This window comes from Stegodyphus dumicola, chromosome 5 (assembly GCF_044657685.1).
Source record: "Stegodyphus dumicola isolate Sdum_Otavi_A_Nest chromosome 5, ASM4465768v1".
In the NCBI taxonomy this organism is placed as follows: domain Eukaryota; kingdom Metazoa; phylum Arthropoda; class Arachnida; order Araneae; family Eresidae; genus Stegodyphus; species Stegodyphus dumicola.
Genome location: NC_140772.1, coordinates 88,505,565 through 88,520,086, shown reverse-complemented (window position 1 = coordinate 88,520,086; position 14,522 = coordinate 88,505,565). Strand labels below are relative to the sequence as shown.

Here is a 14,522-nt window from a genome sequence, read left to right as displayed (position 1 = left end):
CTTTGCGTTGTGCGTTCAAAAATAAGGGTTTTCGTCGCAAGGAATATTGTTATGCACTCGAAATTTTTTTAATTACACATGTATGGCAAGGACGAAACACGATGTCTGAGCAGTTGGGAAGTGGGTAAAAGAAACTAATTCCGCCCTGAAGAGTGAGCATTATTTCGCTATCTTTTCAATTATTCATTTTTTCCGTAATTTTTCTGTGATATTTCTATAAATGTTTTGAATTTATATTTTTTGCATCTCAATTTAATTTTCTTTTTCAAAACTTAGCTGGTGCCTGTGGGCAATTTTTTCCATGTGCCACTTTTTCTTTTACAATACACCAAAATTATTTTTAAAAATAAATTTTACTTTTCCATTTGGTTTTTAAAAAATAAATTTTACTTTTCCTTTTGGTTTTTAAAAAATAATAATTTTACTTTTCCTTTTGGATTTTATAAAATCAATTAAAATATTTTACCTTGTAGAGACATTATGTTGTTTTGAAGCAGGAGATGTGAAAAATGAGCAATGCCCTCGCCGGGACTAGAACAACGGACCTCTCGAATTCGCGTCGAGCGTGCTGACCACTACGCTACAAAGGCATGCTAAGAAGGCGGGAGAAATACCTTATATATTACCTCTTTAAAGGACGACTGGGGATTAGGCAACACAATCGCCAAATTTTGGAGGTGGAGAATTATCATCCGCCACCCTTTCAGTTCGGGCGCCACTGTACAGACATTAGGTTATTTGGAAGCAGGAGATGTGAAAATGAGCAATGCCCTCGCCGGGACTCGAACCACGGACCTCTGGAATTCCCGTCCAGCGTGCTAACTACTACACTACGAAGGCATGCTAAAACGGCGGGGGAAATACCTTATAACCCTTTGGTTTTTATTAAAGAAATTTTTTAATTTTACTTTCTTCATTTTCCTATGATGAATTTGTAGATTGAAGTTTATGTTTTTCAAATTGTAATTCTTAGTTTTCTTTATTGGCGTTCTTAATTTTTACTTTATTGGAATTTTCGACATGAGTATTCCCATTTCATCCGTTAGAAAAAAGAAAGAGAATTTTTCTCATTTAAATTTTGTCTCTCAATGTTGTACTGCATATTATTGAGCACAAATAAGATGTAAATATAGTATATTAATTTTATTATTTCGTCTCTGTTTTAAGCATGCATTAATATGAATTTATGCAGCGTATAAGTGCAATCAATAATACTTAATGAAAATGTAAAACTAGTCAAGTTACATGCATCACATGTTAAACAAGACTCTGACAAAAATATAACTCTTGTAACTGCTCTGTCTCGGAATAAGCCTAGTTTTATGGCAACTACTTCTCTAATTTATCATCTGTATTCCAATCAGGTAAATACGTGAGAAGCATTTGAGAAATCCCTTCGACACGTAAAGCATGATTCAATGTCTGAACAAGCTTGCTTTTTGACGTATCCACGTTCGAATTTGGTTTATTAATACTGATCAGAGAAAAAATATATAACAAGATTTTAAGAAACGTAAGGTTAGAAAAACACAACCAGTGTTATAACAGCTAAAAAAACAAACCTATGAATATTTTCAGATGGTATCTCAGCGTGTTTCACATATATGAGCACTTGATTTCGTAAGTCGCTCGTCTTTCGTAAGTCTCATTGCGTTTTCGCAGTATGGAAATTTTTAAGGATCTATGAGAACATTGTAATAAGACAAAAACTTAGTTAGCAAGCGATCCCATATGAAAAAGAGACATTTAAATTAATTTGGTGGTGATGTGGTGTATTTAATTACGATAAAGTACACTAGGGCTATCTGTCTAAGAGGATGGATGCCTTCGTGGAGGACTTTTTAAGGGAAACTGACTCGTATACACGTTACACATGGGGAAAACCACGAAAACGCCCACGCAGCCAGCCCGTTTGCGGGATTCGAACCTCGGACCGAACTACCAGTGTTCAGCGACTTTTCCGCTCGGCCGCTTCCAAATTAATTTGGCATTAGAAGCCAAAAATAAGCGAAACGACCAAATAAAATTTTAATTTTCTTTTCTTTTACAGTTGTTAGGATAATAAACATAATTAAAATTAATAGCTCCAACACTAAAAATTTAAATCCTTGTTGTTGGATACAAAAGAACTTAGAAGCCGTAAAATGCTATATTTATGCTACATTTATCTACATTTATAAGCAACTAATTGTTAAATGAAATTATCTTAGATCAAATTCAGAATTTAACAAATACACAATTAATATTATCTGATGGATAACTTTTAGCATTATTCAAAATATTTGCATGTATGAAAGGTATATCGTACTGAAATTTGAGGTCATTATGCATAATAAATGGCATCAGAAAATTATTTTATTAATTATTCTAATGTTATACGTGCTTGTAAAAATCATAATGTGGCCTCCGCAATTAAAAAAAGTATATTCCATTAATAATCTTAGTGTTACAGAAAAGCAAGAAAATATTATTTTACTATAGTTACACTATTTTAATACTTTAAAATACATTTAAAAACCAAATAATTTGCATGCATTCTGAAACCTTCATATTGAAGTTTAATACCTCAGAATAGGTTTTACGGTATTTCTTTATCTTTTCTTTATCTTTTTAAAAATAAAATGGTATAGGCAGAAGAAAGAAGCAAATCACCATTTACATGACTGAAGTATTTAATAAAACTGTAAAAGAAAATGGTAACCTAACATAAATTTATATTTCTCTGATTAATAATCCAATGAGCAAAATTATTTTTAAATGTTTGTGGGTATTTATTTTATTTACTTAACAGTAGCACACCAGCGGCTAAGCGGTAAAGTTCCTAAACAGTGGAAGTTTGGTCCGAGGTTCGAATCCCGCGAACGCGCTGGCTGCATGGGTATTTTCATTTTTTCCTCATGTGTAACGTATTAATATGAGTCAGCTTCCCTTAGAACGTCCTCCATCAAGGCATTCCTCCTTTCCTTTTAGTGCACTAGGGTGGAACACGTAAATAATAATAAATACTTGACAGTTATTTTTACGCTTAAGCGACTTTCCTGTCGCTCTTGCTTTCAGTTCACACTTTCTTGCCAGAATTCAAATTGTTTAGCACACGTATATTCAAATAAAGTAGAAAGAAATTAGTATTTACGGGTAAAGCTTTTATAAGGTGAAATCAGAGCGTGCTCTACCTGCATGAAGGCCACGTTGCTATCCTTGGATTCGTAGCGATTAGAAGTCTATGGAGTTGAGCTTTCTTATGATTAAGCTTGTTTACAACGGCTTTTTGAGTCAGAGCCAGTCTGCTGTTTATTAAACTGTGCAGCTGTTAGACTATTTTAACTTCATTTAATTTTAAGTTATTATATATTAGATTCATATTTAATTCATTAAATAGTTCATATTATTATTTTCTGCAAATAAAAACATCTATGGAAGTAGGCTACCTATTTAATAAAATCATTTAACGTGACATTTTAAACATTATTCTACTTGCAGAAATCTAATCTTTCATCTCACAGCTTTCTATGTTTATATTATTTATTGTATCGTTATTCGAAATCTGTGAATTAAACAGATTTCGAGCCGTAAGTATAGTAGATTTGATCATTTTTTCAAATATAACTTATCTAAGGATTGAACGCCTGGTTAGTTGAATACGTAATTATCTAAAATGGATGATATCAGATGAAATATTAGAGAAATATCAGGTCAACATAAAGCTACTGAAAATGAATTATATCAGACAAATATATTACAAAGACCATAATTTGAAATAAATGCATATTTTTTCCACAGAAATAAAGTAAAACAGTTGTGATCGATTCAGAGAAATTTTAAGCGATGCAAAAGACAATTTCGCTGTAGGGTAAAGATAATCTTACTTTTGGAAGTTTTTTGTAACTGTAAAGGGGTGAAAAAATCTCTTTTCTAGCTCATGCAGAAGTTTTCAAAATATGGCAGAAAGAAATAAAGTACTATTATTCACTTCTAAATATTGTTATAAATGTTGAATGTATGTAAATAATTTTAGTGAAATTAGATGTAACTTATAATATCTTTCGTATTATATAGCATTAAAGGCCTAAAAAATGCGAAGCATCGCCAAAACAACAGGGCTGCAGGGGTAAATTCATTTAAAATTGAGGTAAACGGCTATGGTTTCGGCGATGGTAAATAACTACGGTAAATGGAGTTGGCGATGTTTGCCGACTGATTTGCTCGCTATATTTGGCGAGAAATCATCAAAAATGGCTAAACTCGGCGACCACTTGGAGGCATTTTGGTTTGATCTCTATGCAATTGTAACTGTACCGAGACCTGCGTAACTGTAAACGTAACTGTAGCTATGCCCTTCCAGCAATTTTGAGAAATCGAAGATACTGAAAATTTCTCAGCAGTCGAGGAAAAACTATATAAGATCGGAGAGAAACTGAGTTTTCAGTTGGGTTCAGAGTTTAGCTGAAAGAATTGAGAGATCGTCGCGCGAGCTTACGCATTTGAAGCTTTTGTACTGCATTATGCCGCCTAGAATGCATACGGGTTAGAGGAGGAATGTGATACAAAGGGCCCGGCTTCGAATCCCGGAGAAGGAATGGTTGTAACTGTCCGTCCCTTCATAGAAGGCAAAGGTGGTCCGCCTATTAAGGTGCCTCCATAATAAAGTGACCACCGCTTCTGGCCTTAGTAGTGACCAAATTCTATTCCGGCATTGGAAAAAAAAATATATTACCTTGTGTTTAACGTTCTCAGTAGTTTAAATCGGTAACTACTGATTGTGAATGAGCAGACCTGTATGTGTAATTTTGTGAAAAGTTCTAAAATTGTAAAGTGCTTCTTATTGGAGAATAAATTTCATAAAAGCTATTATCGGTTTTGTGTATATTCAACCCGTTACGAACGGTAGTACGCATGCAGTAGTATGCATTAATTAATACTTTAATATTAACCTAATTTTTTGTCTTTATTTACTTAACTTGGTGAACTTTTTAAAAGAGAAATATTTTGATAATAATACAGTTAGTGATTCATACAACGTTTTTTACGTTTGTTTAGGGATGTAAAATTTTAATTCTGCAATATTTTAAAACTTGTAGAGTTATTAGTTTTTTTTTTTACTTTATTTTATTTTTTAAAAAGGCAGAATATGAGGAAAATGTAAAATGCCCTCGCGAAACTCGAACCCGGATCTCTCGATTAGACCTACAGTTACACCACGGAGGCATGCCAGAATGAGGAAGAAAATATTTAATAAACTACATAATTTTTAAATATTTACGGGAAATGTGTTTCTGGTTATTCTTGAGAGCCAGAAAGTAGAAAACGAAGCATACAAAAATTTTCATATTCACCATTAAGCTTTACTTTTCTTATGATTTTGAATATTAATAACTCGAAAAAGTAGTGTTAGAAGTTTCGCAGTCAAATTATGCAAAGGGATAGAAATGTGTTTAATTTATTACCCTAATTGTATACTATAGCAATTAATGGAACACGTTACTAGGGAATTAAAATTACACTTAAGTGATTAGTTTTATGATTCTGATCGGCAGCACATTTTGCTATAATATTTATTAAAGATTTTAGGTCTTGTTCATTTTTAATAGTTTCTAATAACTTTTTGGTGGGCAAAATTGTTAAATGAAATAATAAAGACTCTTTGAGAAATCAGTCAAACAATAATGAAAATCAACAATGCTGTTTACTTATTAACCGGCAGTTATGATGTGATTGATTCAATTCCATGAAGCAAGTAATTGTTGTTTGGCATGGTCATAAAGATTTTAGACATAGGTTTTCCATACATTTATTTGCCTAAGACGTCAAAATAAAGAATTACATGCGATTGGTTAAATCCTTTTTGCAATAAAACTGTTCTTTTATATGTTCCTGTATAGCTTTGGTACTGACCTCACATACATTTATAAACAATGGCTTAAAATATAAAATTTTTAAATTGAGATGTTTCATGATTTAGGTATCTAAATACCAATTTAGTTGGATTTTTATCCCAACATGAACGTTAGCCCGAATGGGCTAATAGCCTCGAAACGGGATTTTGCAACGGCCATTATAAACAGCTGTACCACTTTTCAAATTGTTGCTAGCAAATATTATCGTCCTGTATTACTTTTAAAGTAATTAAATAATGAAGAATCTACATGTATGTATATATGTTCCTCGCATTGTAAAAAACAGTACCTACCTCAGAGCCATCAAATTTTGCGTAACGTAGTCCTCCACCCGAACATGTTCACCTGGATGACCGATTTTGAATTTTGTATTTCATAGTCTGTAAAATTTTAATGAATTTGTGATTCCCAAACTCGGAGATTTAAAAGAAAGCATTGGCAACACTGTACGAAAAAAAAAAAAAAAATATAACTAGCGCTTGAGACTGTATATCGGAAATTCTAAAGGTATGCTATTTTTGAATAATTTTTGATTTTGCCGTTGAACTGAATTTGTGTTGCGTAAGGGCGAAGAACATGATATTTAATAAATAAAGTTAGCACACAAAACGTTAATAATAAAAATACAAAAATAAAAGTTTTAATAACCGTCTTGCTAAGTAAACTGAACATTGATGAACTGAGGAAAGACTGAAAGAAGTAGAAAAATGTGTGCCAACACTTAACACTGCGTTCTGAATTCTAAACATATGCTGCTATGCTGCTTTTAAAATTCTGCGATTTTGCTCTTGAATTGTTCAAAGGCGAAGAAAAAGATACTTAGTAATAAAGCTAAAAACACAAAAAGAATCTTGTTAACAGAAGTGAATGCAACAGCAGTGTGGTAGACTACGAGCTCAGTGAGAGAGTTAAACTTGACAAATCCTTTTGCGCGATCATTAAAATCTGAAAAGTTTCACATACTTTTATTTTTCATATAATAATAAAGATTTAATCTGATCAATAAATAATAATGACAAATGTTTTTATTTATGCAAATAATTGTGCATTTCTGTCTAAGATACTTGATTCTAATCAGTCTTCAGAGAGCTTTTTCTCCTACATCTGTATGTTTTTATATGCAGCAAACATTTTATTATTATTTAGTCGAAATTCAGCTGCACCCAAATCACTGAGGCGATAAAATAATTTTTTGATCATCTTTCTTTCCTTTTTTTTAAATTTTGAATTTATTTTGGAATAAATGCATTTATCACGCAAATAAATGATTTTAACTAGCTTGACCTTTACGTATCTCTATTCATTGATGGTTAATATGTTCTGCTGTTGAAGATTTAACTTAATTCAGTTTGAATATTTAATATCTTATTAATTTTCCATTAAATTATAAAAAAAAAAAAAATTGATGCACTTCGAGGGGAAATTTGACTTTGAAAATGAGGAAAATCAGATGTATATATCTAAAATTTATACTATTCCAGAAATGTTTTCTGAACCTGAAAACTAACATTTATTTATTAGATATTATGAATATGTTTCTATCATGCTTTTATTAAGTTGTATATTTTCTAAATATGTCACGTAAGTCAAATAATTAGTATTAATCTTACGTTTTTAACTTGTATCTATGGGGCATAGGTTTAAAAAATCAGAATTGAATTGCGGATGCGTTATATTTCTTTTCTATTATTTTAACAAAGGAAAGATATTTTTAAATTAAAGTTATTCAGAATATTTTTTAAATATTCTTATTGTTAAAAATGATAATCAAAATAAAAATTGGCTATTTAAATCTTCTTCCTTCTGAATGAAAACAAGGCTGATTATGGGTAAAATTGTTGATACTGGATTTGGGTAGTTTATTTTTGTCTATTCTTCTACAAAAAAATCTTGAGAATTAAAAAATAATGAGAATTGCTACAAGATTTCGGAGACGAAAATTGCTTCCTTATACTTTCTTTGCGCAATTTATTTCCAATGTGATAGTGACACTCTCTCTGGGGACCAGACGCTTGATTGGGCCACGCTTCGTTCTCAGAATTCTATTTCCCCCAATTGTCTTTGAACCAACGTCTGTATGTGTCTCATTAGCAGCGAGACTGTTTTGGATTGCGCCGTCTGAGTACCCTTCATTGTGCTTGGGATGGCTGTATCTCTGATGCTTGGTTGTCCATTACCAAACGCTGCAGCAGAAAATTTTGCCGCTGGACAGAAACTCCAAGTTTGCTTGCATAGAGAATATAGGCTGACAATAAATAGTTAACAAGCTTGGATCTCACAGCGAAAATGGCGGCGGAATAAGAAAGAATCTTCTGCTTAGATATTTCTAAGCATTCTTGGAATTTTCTTGATTAAATCCAACAAACTATAAGTATATTCACGAATAAAATAGATTTCTTTTGAATGAAATAAAAAATTCCTTTTAAATGTTTAAAGCTGTAAATAATTCAGTATAGAAATAGCGAATAAAGATATACTGAATTTCGCTGTTGTGCTCGGCTTCAGATTTCATTATTGCAAATTCAGTTACTTCAAAGATCCCCCCAGAGCAAGATAAAAATTAACCCAAAAAATTGAAAATTCTAAAGTTAGGTATTCCGATTAATTTTTCTTGTGCTGGAGTCCAGCTTTTTTCATTTTTTTTTTATTCTAACGGTTCCGTTTGTTTGATTTTGTGATTACTGCAAAGCCTCAAGGGCTATCTCCGTATGGAGTGGGATGCTTTCGTGTAGGACTTTATGAAGGAAATTGGCTCCTATACACGTTACGCATGGGAAAAACCACGAAAACGCCCATGCAGCCAGCCCGTTAGCGGGATTTGAGCCTGGGACAAACTACCAGTATTCAGAGATTCTATCGCTCGGCCGCTTTTTGCTGGGCCCTTTTCTATAGTGAGTATGAAACTTTTCCTACTATAAGTGTAGGAACCGGATGGCCATATTAAAATGCAGATTCTCCGAAGTTACTTTTTTTTAAAATTTTAAACTGTCAAAACATGAATATTTTCGTTATTTTAAAACACTTCTGCAATTCGAAGTATATGACTACGACCAATGATTGCGAAAATAAGTAAGCGGTAAGAAAGTGGGTAAGAAAGAGGGTAGATATATATACATATGTATATTTATATATCTATACTTTCGATACTGGTGGTTGCAATAAAAACAAAAATGCACAGCTTGGAGTTCCATATACAAAATTTCAACTTGCTATAGCTAATCGTTTTTCAATCTGCAAAACTCCCGCAAAAAATCAATTTTTAATTCATTTTAAATCCATTTTAGAATCTGTTTTGGAGTAAATATTCCCTTATTCTGTCAGTACGTATAGAAATCAAGTAAAAAACTAGTCTCAACGATTTGAAACGATTTCGAAATTTATTTTTAAACTTGACGGAACAGTCACTTTTTACTGAATTCTATACAGCGCATGTACTTCGATTCATCTAATTGAAACTATACTTTCTTAGGCTTAACCCATTTTACCAAAAACCTTTTTTTGGCATAATAATTCTTATTTGAGAAAAAGAAGAAACACCTTCGCATTTATTAATTATTGTTAATTGATCGGAACTTGGTTTGCTCCCCTTGGAAAGTCAACTAATTTTCGGTCAATGACGATAATTACTTGGTTTGTTTACTACATTTTCAATTTTAAGTATACCTTTCTAAAATTTTCCATTTTCAATTTTTTCTACATTCATTTTGTTCTTTCCATTTAAAAAAAATCAAGGTTCATTTTTAAAAAATGCTTATAAGCTGTAGAGCTATTAATTTTTTTTTCGAAGCAGGAAAGATGAAAACTTAGCAACGGCTTCGCCGGGAGTCGAACCACGGATCTCCGGAAAAGCGGCCCAACGAGCAGGAGAAATACCTTATAAAGTTACTTCATTTCAGTAGATTTCTACCTTTATCAAAGGAGATAATATACTAAATAATCCATTATTAAGTAAATTATATGACAAAAATATGTAAATAATAGTTATAGTTTAAATTAACGGCGACACTTTAATTCTCTCTCTTTGTTTTAAAAATCGTAATAACTTCTCTGCTCAATTTCTAGATCATTCCATGTTGCATGGCATGCGCAATGCTGATGAGGTAACTCTGAGAACTGAAACCTTTCTAACGTAAACCAAAACCAGCCTTTTTCTTAACAGACTGTCATATTGGATAAATGCGCAGTTAGCTTGCAGCTCTGTTGCCGTTTGGACTCTGTTTCATTCCACTATGCTTTGTCGTGCTGATAACTGCGCCGTTTTTTAAAACGTCATACTCTATTTAAAATTGTGGTTCAAGTATTATGCTCATAATCATGTGTAGTGAAATATACCTTTTCAGTAATTAGTTCGTGTCCAGTAATAAAGATTATGTTCAGTCGATCTATTAGTTTCTCTTTCGAGTGTCATCTTTCTAATTATGCAACAGTCTTTCCAAGTTATTATCACACGCACACACACACACATATATATGTATAGGGTGATTCTAAATAACTTTTACAAATTAGAGGATGACAGTAATCATCCAGATGAGCAACAATTACCATAGAACATACGGTCGCATTCCACTCTGAGAGACAAAAAAGAAGAATATTAGAATTTCAATCTGAACTTAAACAGTGTTGGGAGAGCGAATGAACGAGACCAAATGTTACACAATCAGTTTAGTGGTAATCTCACAGAGAGTGCACAAAACGGATAAAACGGAAAAACTTTGCGTTCGAGTGTTAATTAGAGCTCAGACTTTAATGGCTGAAACTCAAATGCACATCTTTGGTTGGCAAGGTCTTAACCTCGCAAACGATTGCAGCAAGTTAATTATGTAATCAAAGGCTGGATATTATCAACTAACTCCAACGTCCGCTGCATGCCGAGATCAGCATGAAAAAGCTCATGTTGCGGTCCGGCTGTCAGAACTTCGTATCCCATAGAAGGACGCTTCAAGCGAGGTAAATCCAGGAAGACAGGATAGAAGATGGCTAAGAGAAAAACAACTGGTACCTTGATACTTGATATCAATATTCCCCTAATAATTTATATAATTAACTTGTTGCAATCGTTTGCGAGGTTGACACATTGCCAACCAAAGATGTGCATTTGAGTGTTAGCCATCACTCAGCTCTAGTTAACACTCGAACGCTAAGTTTTCGGTTTTATCCGTTTTGTGCAGTCTCTGTGAGTTTATCACTAAACTGATTGTGCAACATTTGGACTCGGTCATTCGCTCTCCCAACACTGTTTAAATTCAGATTGGAGTTCTAATATTCATCTTTTCTGCCTCTCAGAGTGGAATGCGATCCTATGCTCTATGGAATTATTGGTCATCTTGATGAGTACTATTACCCCTCTTAATTTGTAAAAGTAATTTAGAATCACCCTGTATATATATATTGTTCAAAAGCAGTTACGAAAATCGGTTATAAAGCCAGTTAGGACACTACAGAAGAAAGCTTAGTTTTTATTAAAACATATTCCATCATGTTATTGATTTCCCCGTTTCCTTGAAAACTTCTGATTTATATTTGGCTTAGAAGGTTAATGCTTCATTTTGTTCTTTTAATTGTATTATGTTACATTATTTCATCGCATTTAACTTATTTCTTTCATTACAATTGTTCTCCTGATCCAATTTCAAGCAACTGTAGCATTTAATTTTTTTTTAATATTTTTTTATATAATTTGAGAATATTCTCACAAGAAAATATTTTACTTATTTTTAAACATCTTACCTGATTTTTTATTGGCATATTTAGAATAAATATTCAACATAACTATCCAGTTTAAACATAGTTCTGAGCAGAAATATACATGTTGAATAATAAGAAAATTCTGTTAACAAATTTCGGATATTTTCCTAAAGATGTTAATTTTAGAAATTATTTCACGTAATCACATTATACATACATTTCCGGAGGGAAAAATTAGCCAAATTTACCCTCAAAATTAATTAAATGAATATTAAAAGTATTCTTTGAAACACTTTCAGTAAGCGCACAAAATCCAAACCACGCATTTTTCTTCTTGTAGAATTATTCAAGAGAGTTTCAAAACACGGAAAACATTAAAAATTAGCTTCCTTAAATCTTCGCCCGATTTCACTTCAAGTCTTTATCGTATTCTTTTCCGTGCTTCATCTGAAACGTTAATTGAATATTAATTACTCGAGGCTTCGCTATTTTCGTGCTGAAGAAAGATGAAAGAGTCTGTAGGAAATATATATAAAGAGATATTTCTTTTTTTTTTTTTTCGTACATTTTCCTCTTTAAAAGAAGCTTGATCATTGAATGAAGGTTTCTTATTAAAAAAAATTTCCTTATTTCAATTTTTTATCGTGCATTAATATATTCAAAGAATATTGAAAAGAAATTTGCTGGGAAATATTGAAATAGTTTGATTTTTATTTGCCAGGAGCAGTTAATGTAAAAAGTAACGAAGGTAAAGTGTTAGTTTAAAAAAAAGAGTATTCTTTTTCTTTGGAATTCCTCGACTGTGTACTATTCATAGGCAAAATCCCTGTCTAATTGCACCGTACTCTTTTAACGTATTTTAAAATTATGTTCTTATTGAAGGTGAATAAGCCATTTTCGTATTATATTAAGCTATATACAGTCACATGCAAAAGTTTAAGACCAGTCGCTGTTTTCCTGTATTTTAACAGTGTGTGTGTGTGTGTGTATATTTAATTATGGCAAAACACACTAGGGCTGTCTGCCTAAAGGGAGGGATGCCTTCGTGGAGGACTTTCTAAGGGAAACTGGCTCGTATACACGTTACACATGGGGAAAACTACGAAAACGCCCATGCAGCCAGACCGTTCGCGGGATTCGAACCTCGGACCGAACTACCAGTGTTCAGTGATTTTACCGCTCGGCCGCTGGTGGGCGTATTTTAACAGAATGCACCATTTTCGCTCGTGATTGCGTTATCTCATTGCATAAAACGCTTTCTACTGCTATAAATATAACGTGGTCTCGTTTATCAGTAGTTCGTTATTGGATTTTTGCGTACACAGTGTTGTATAATTCTTGTAATGGGTAAAAGACATTCACTTACTGTTGAAAAACGGGCAAAAATAGTGGTCTTGCATGAAGTTGGTTTTTCTAAACGTGAAATAAGTTTGAAGGTAAATATCAGCAAGACAGGCATGCATCAACATATCAGTAATTCAAAATTTCGGGAAATTATACTGATTTTAAGAGAAGCGGTCGCCGAAGAAAAACTTGTGCACGAGATGATCGTGTGATAAGAAGGATGATCACTCGATGTCCAACAACCTCCTGCAATAAATTAGAGTTGCTGTGGCTGCAAAGGGTATCAACGTGAGTTCGAGTACTATTTCAAGACGTTTGACTATAGATTATGGTTTATTTTCTTAAAAACCTGTGTAAAAGTGCAGAATAGACTGCATCAACAAAGTTCAGAAGGCGGAGCTGTGTGTCGTCCATAAATGGGTGGGACTAAGCTTGTGACATCACAATGTATTCTCGCATTTACACTACGCGTACTTTCTATTTTCTCTTAAAAATACAATAATAAATTGTTTGTTATTGTAAATTAATATTAAATTCTTTACTTTAAATTTACATTTATAACATTTAAGCTTAGGCGTTACTGATAATAAGTATAATAAATTGTTTATATTTAAAATTACCATGATACAGTGAGCAAATTCTACCAATTATTAAAACGATAAACGTCTCTAATACTTGTACAGCTTCAATATTTTCAAATACTTTTATTAAAGCATTAATACAAATAAAAAAAGATTTTTAAAATTTAAATTCATATTGCCGAACATTTCAATTTTATAATTTTAAAAAATTACCTTCATTATACGTAACGACGTAATTCCTTACACACCAATAATTAGACAATTTTCATTATTTTCTAAAAATTTTTAACTTTTCATAAATAAAAAAGAAGAATATTTTTTATTGCATGTGAACATCATTGCACAGCTTTCATATCAGTTTCTAAAATTCCTAAATCACGTCATATTCTCTGTAGGCATACTAGAATTCTACGCATTAATTAATAAAAAAATCTAATTTCTCAGAATGGAAGAAAATAATATAAGAAAATAAATACTACAATCTTGGAACACTAAGCAATGCTTCACATACGCACGCACACACATATTATCAATGAACTCATATTATCAAGTGCAATTACGATACCAAACACTGCGTATTAAAATATGAGGTAAACGTTACTTAAAGGGTCAAGTTTACAGTTTTGCTACTGTTCAGTAGATCGTCGGACTATCGATATTTATCGTAAGTCGGAAAGCATTATCAACATATCAAAACCAAACACTTAAAAATACAATTTAAAGGTGTCCATGTGCTCATCCATCTATTTTCACTTAAAAAACATCACAGAATTGCACAAACTCGGCATCGCGCACAACCTCGGCATTGCGCACATTGGTTTTGCCCATGTGCACATTGATCTATTTTCACTTAAAAAGCATCACAGAATTGCACAAACTCGGCATCGCGGACAACCTCAGCATTGCGCACATTGGTTTTCCCATGTACACATCGATCTATTTTCACTTAAAAAAACATCACAGAATTGCACAAACTCGGCATTGCGCACCACATTGGTTTTACCCATGTACACATCAA

At 32.5% G+C, this 14,522-nt stretch overlaps 1 protein-coding gene and 1 non-coding gene across 4 annotated transcripts in view; both read right to left on the bottom strand.

Annotated features, from left to right (window-relative positions):
- LOC118181836 (cell adhesion molecule Dscam1-like) overlaps positions 1-14,522 on the bottom strand; it is a 1,419,238-nt gene that overhangs the window by 596,453 nt on the left and 808,263 nt on the right. The window lies entirely within an intron of this gene.
- On the bottom strand, positions 768-840 carry TRNAS-GGA (transfer RNA serine (anticodon GGA)). The gene has a single exon. It is a non-coding gene; the product is annotated as a tRNA-Ser (tRNA).